The sequence below is a fragment of the Sorex fumeus genome, unplaced genomic scaffold, assembly GCF_029834395.1.
Source record: "Sorex fumeus unplaced genomic scaffold, SorFum_2.1 ptg000146l, whole genome shotgun sequence".
NCBI lineage: Eukaryota > Metazoa > Chordata > Mammalia > Eulipotyphla > Soricidae > Sorex > Sorex fumeus.
This window is the reverse complement of record NW_026606203.1, coordinates 1,377,638-1,383,478: the sequence shown is the minus strand read 5'-3', so window position 1 is coordinate 1,383,478 and position 5,841 is coordinate 1,377,638. Positions and strand designations below refer to the sequence as shown.

The 5,841-nt window shown below is 40.9% G+C and overlaps 1 pseudogene; it reads left to right on the top strand.

Annotated features, from left to right (window-relative positions):
* Positions 1–4,564: 4,564 nt before the first annotated feature.
* On the top strand, positions 4,565–4,661 carry LOC130016122 (uncharacterized; annotated as a pseudogene).
* Positions 4,662–5,841: the final 1,180 nt, after the last annotated feature.

Sequence of the window (5,841 nt, the reverse complement as noted above, 5' to 3'; positions counted from 1 at the left end):
GATCTCTTTCAAGATTTATTTATGGGTCACTTAAGCAAGACCAATACATTAGCTTGTATAGCTGAGCCAGGGGTGGTTTGTGAACATGACTCCCTCATATCTTTTGGGCGTTTAATTTCTTGGGAAACTTAGTCCTGAGGTGTTGGGATCCAGCCAGAGGCACAGTGGAAATCTGGGGTTATCAGGCAGCATGATGGCACCGTTAGACTGTAGATACACTCACCTCGAGCGTGCAGGTTGACTTCCTGGAGGCACTGCACCCCCAGACTAATAAATATTCATTGAATTAATGAACGAATAATCAACATTTTCAAAATGTGTCACTTTATTGCATTTTAGAAGGGTAACTTCTAACAGGGAAATCATTTTCATGGTATAATCAAGACCTCCGGTTCATTCTTAATATATTTAATAAAAGCTACACATTCTGGAAATTCATACAAAGAAATTCTTTATATTATCTGTCTTCATAATCTACTTGTAAATTACTCAGATATCACCGTTTATACCACTGTTCTTAGCATAGAAATTTACAGATAGAAAGTGTTTAGTAAAAATTCATTTTGGGGGCTGGAGCAATAGCACAGGGGGTAGGACATTTGCCTTGCACGCAACCAAACTAAGTTCGATTCCCAGCATCCCATATGGTCCCTCGAGTACCGCCAGGAGTAATTCCTGAGTGCATGAACCAGGAATAACTCCTGAGCATCGCAGGGTGTGACCCAAAAAGAAAAAAATTCATTTTGGCACTTCTGTTGAATATAGTACTGGAAGTACTTGCAATAGGAGTTATATAAAAAAAGATATTAAGGGCAGTCATGTAGGAAAAGTAGAAATCAGGCTCTCACTATTCACAGAAGACGTGATACTATATTTAGAGAATTCTAAAACCTCTACCAAAAAACTCCTAGAAACAAGAGATTTATATGGAAAAGTTGCAGGCTATAAAATGAATACCTAAAAGTCTATGGCTTTTCTATATGCAAATAATGAGAGAGAAGAAAGTGACATGAAGAAAGCAACCCATTCACAATCATGCCTCAGAAAATCAAGTATCTCAGAATCACCTTAACTAAGGAAGTAAAGGACCTATACAACAGAAAATAAGAGGAAACGAAGAAATGGAAACATATCTCCTGCTTATGTATTGGGAGAATTAACATTGTCAAAATGACAATACTCCCCAAGGCATTGTACAAATTCAATGCGATCCCTATAAAGATACCCATAATATTCTTCAAAGAAGTTTATCAATCACTCCTGAAATTCATATGGAACAACAAACGCCCACGAATAGCTAAAGCAATTCTTGGGACAAAGACGATGGGAGGCCTCACCTTCCCCAACCTCGAACTCTACTACAAAGCGATAATAATTAAAACAGCATGGTACTGGAACAAAGGCAAAGCCGCCGACCAATGGAACATCATTGAATATACTGACACACACCTTCAAATATATGTTCATCTAATCTTTGATAAGGGAGCAATAAATGTGAAGTGGAGCAAGAAAGACTTCTTTAACAAACGGTGCTGGAAAAACTGGACAGCGACATGCAATAAAATGGGCTCAAACCTCTACCTAACAGCAAGCACAAAAGTCAGATGAAAATGGGTCAAAGACCTCAACATCTGAACAGAATTCATCAGGTACATTGAAGACAAGGTGGGCAAAACCCTCCACGACATTGAAGCTAAAGGTATCTTCAAAGATAACATGCCACTGGCCAAAAAAGTGAAAACAGAGATGAACAAAGGGGACTATCTTAAATTAAGTAGCTTCTGCACCTCAAAAGAAACAGTGACCAGAATACAAAGACAATCTACAGAATGGGAAAGGATATTCACCCAATGCCTATGTAATAAGGGGTTGATATCAATGATATACAAGGCACTTGTTGAACTCCTCAAGAAGAAATCATGCAACCCCATCAGAAAATGGGATGATGAAATGAACAGTAACTTTCTCAAAGAAGATACCGAATGGCCAAAAGGCACATGAAAAATGCTCTTCATCACTAATCATCAGGGAAATGCAGGTCCAACCAACAAAGAGATATCACCTCACACCACTGAAACTGACCCACATCCAAAAGAACAAAAGCTACCGGTGTTGCCATGGATGTGGGGAAAAAGGGACTCTCCTTCACTGCTGGTGGAAATGCGGACAGGTTCAGCCATTTTGGAAAACAGTATGAACGGTTCTCCGAATACTAGAAATTGAGCTCCCATTTGACCCAGCAATATCACTCCTGGAAATATAGCCTGGAGAGGCAAAAAAGTACAGCCGAAATGACATCTGCACTTGTATGTTCATTGCTGCACTGTTCACAATAGCCAAAATCTGGGGAAAAAAAACCTAGTGCCCAAGAACAGATGACTTGTTAATAACACTTTGTTTCATCTACACAGTGGAATACTATGCAGCTGTTAGAAAAGAAGAAGTCATGAAATTTGCATAAAGTGGATCAACATAGAAAGTGAAATGAGTCAGAAAGATATGGACGGACATTGAAAGGTTGTACTCATCTGTGGAATATAAAGTAACAGAATGAGAGACTAATACCCAAGAATAGAGTGATAAGGACTAGGAGGTATGCTCCAGGCCTTGGAAGCCGGCATCACATGCTGGGGGGAAAGGCAGCTCAGATAGAGGTCAGAACACCCACTAAAGGGTATTTGGAGGACCCGCTCTGGGTGGGAGATGCATGACAAAAGTAGACCATAGAGCCATTCTTTCTGCCCCACCAAGATCACGATTTGACCCCCACAAGAGGCTATCCGGCACGACCACAGCACCAGAGGCACGTGGAACCAATTCAGAACCCAGAGGCTTTTGGCAGAAATGTGACTGAACTATGCATTAAGCTACGGCACCATTCTCCCTCAGGTGGGAAAGGGTATTTGTCGCTTCTGCCTTTCTCCCCACTGGCGGCACGATTCCCACCACCTCAGAGACTATTGGACAGCCAGGTATGAGCTAGGGTGACAGGGCAACTACATCCTCGTGGGATTGGGGGTGAGGGGTGAAACCAGCCCATTCGTCCTGCCAGCCAAGACCATGAGTTGCCCACCACGAGTGGCTCTCTGGCATGCCATGGCCCCAGAGAACAAAAGAGAATGCCCTGCCACAAAGGCACGTTTGGGGGCATGGTGGGAGGAATACTGGTATCATTGGTGGTGGAGAACGATTTCCTTGAGCAGGCACCAGTTACATCTCCATTCGTCCTAGCCCTCAGATTTTAGCAAGTACCACATTGGAGGTTTTTTCACGGTCAGGGAAATGAGATACTTCATTGTTTCTGGGTTTTGGCATATAGAATACACCACGGGTAGCTTGCCAGTCTCTGCCATGTAGGCAAGATACGCTTGGTAACCTGCCATGTTCTCCGAGAAAGAGAACTGGACAATATGAGTTGTTGTCTAATCAACAAGATCCAGTCTCTGGATCTTGGCCATTGATGGAATTACATGACTCCAGAGGCAGTCCGGGGGTGTAACCCTTAGCTACTGGAAGATGGGGGATCTGGATGGAGGAGGCCCATTCTTGGTCCGAGCAGACTTGAATATCTCAGCCCCGGGTCCCGCACACCTGGGTTCCTCTGCCAGTTCTTCATGCATGAGGCTCCTTCAAGTGTGGTGAGAGTGGTCTTAAGCATACCTATTGCTGGTTGCAGAGGTCTTCAGCTGTCAGGTCTCTGCTCGGGGTGGTGAGGGAAACACAACCCACACACTCCAAGGGGCCCTGGTGAGGAAAGCCAGGTGCGGCGTCAGGAGACCGTCATTTCAGAGATACTTAGACTTAATTTTAGATCGAAAAGTACACATCATTCAAACAGTTGTATGTGCTTAGTAATAAAATATTACACACATGTTCAATCACCTAAGAAAGCCCATTCTGCTCAGGGAACTAGATTTTTAATTACAGGTCTGTTTTGCCCATGTGGAATGACTGAGAATCACTATGAGTAGATATAAAACTCACTATACACACAAAGATGCACACAGGTTACTTTGAGTCATCTGTGTTGTTAATGTGTCTTGGCCATTAAACTACATTGAGACCCCTTTTATGTCCTTTACAGGAGCCTCATGAGTCTCACCTTCCCTTCAAGTTGAACTTGTAATAAGGTGGAATGAAATCATCAATATGCTTCTCACCTCTTCCTTCAGGAGAAAAATCCTACTTACTTTCAAGGTGGTCAAAGTGCGGACAACGCAATCCACTGTTTTCTGGAGATGTACACGGGACCGAGGTGAGAATATCAAAAGGCTCCAGTTTAATTTTCTTAATGAAGGTTTCAGGGTAGAGCATTAAACAAGACTGATACACCACCTTCCAAAAGAATTATTTTGCAAAACTTATGCCCTGGGTATGGTAAAAGATAATATGGTAAAAACCAGACTTTTCCTTCTGGGACATTAATGTTCTAAATTTATCACTTCAAGCTGCTTTGAAATACCTTCCTAGATTGGGAATCACTGTCTGCCATAGGAGTGAGTAAGGACAACACTCAAAGAAATCAGAAGAGAAAAATAGGGAAAAAAATCAGCTCTTATACTCAGTTTGGCAACACATATACTAAAATTGAAATGATACAGAGATTAGCATGATCCTTACACAGAGATGACAGGCCAACTTGTAAAGTGTTCCATATTTTTGTTGCATTAAGAATTAACAGGGCTACTTTAAGCTAAGACAAGCCCCACAAATACTCAAAATTTCGACATAAAGATAGCAAAAATCCCCATCACAATGATCTCTCTCAATGTCAATGGACTAAGTACACCAATTCAGAGGCACAGGATGGCAGGATGAAATAGAAAACTGAACCCAACATTCTGCTGCCTGCAAGAAAAATATCTGAATAATCAAAGCAACCATGGGCTCAAAGTCAAAGGCTGGAAAACAATTCTTCAAGAAAAGAACACCACCAAAAAGCTGCAGTGGCCATACTAGTATCAGACCACGTGGACTTCAGGCTAAAGGTTATAAGAGACAGTGAAGGTCATTTGTTAATGATCATGGGATATGTACATCAGAAAGAACTCACCCTCCTCAATGTATATGCTCCTAATGACAGACCAGAAAAATACGTAAAAACAACTTCTAATAGACTTAAAGAAAAACATTGATAGCAACACAATACTAGATGGAGATTTCAACAGTACTTTCTCACTTCTCAATAGATCAAACAGACAAAAACTCGGCAAGAAAATATTTTATTTGAGGGAAATAATGAACAACCATTGGCTTAGAGAAGAAATCAAAGAGGAAATAAAAAGATTCCAGAAAAAAATGATAACGAGGAACTATCAGAACCTGTGGGACAGAGCAAAAGCAGTTCTAAGAGGAAAGTTTATAGCTCCGCCAGAATTCAACTGGAAGAAAGAAAGGGCCTACAAAAATAACTTACAGCTCAAGATTTTGGAAAATACCAAGAAAAGGAGTCCAAACTAGACAGGAGGAAAGAAATAATAAAACCTGGAGCAGAAATCAATGAGATATAATCCCAAAATACAATCCAGTAGACCAACAAAAGCAAGAGATGGTTCTTTGAGAAAATAAAAAAGATCGATAAACCACTAGCAGAACTCACAAAGAAGAAAAGAGAAAGAATCCTAATAAATCGAATCAGAAATGCAAAGGGGGACATCATAATAGAAACTACAAAATCCATAGGATCATCAGAGATTATTTTGAGAATCTTTACAGCAGGAAATGAGAGAATCTTGAATAAATTGATAAATTACTGGATTCCAATTACCTCCCAAGGCTGAACCAAGAAGATTTTGAAAACTCGAACCCATCACTACAAGGAAAATGAAATGATAATCAAAA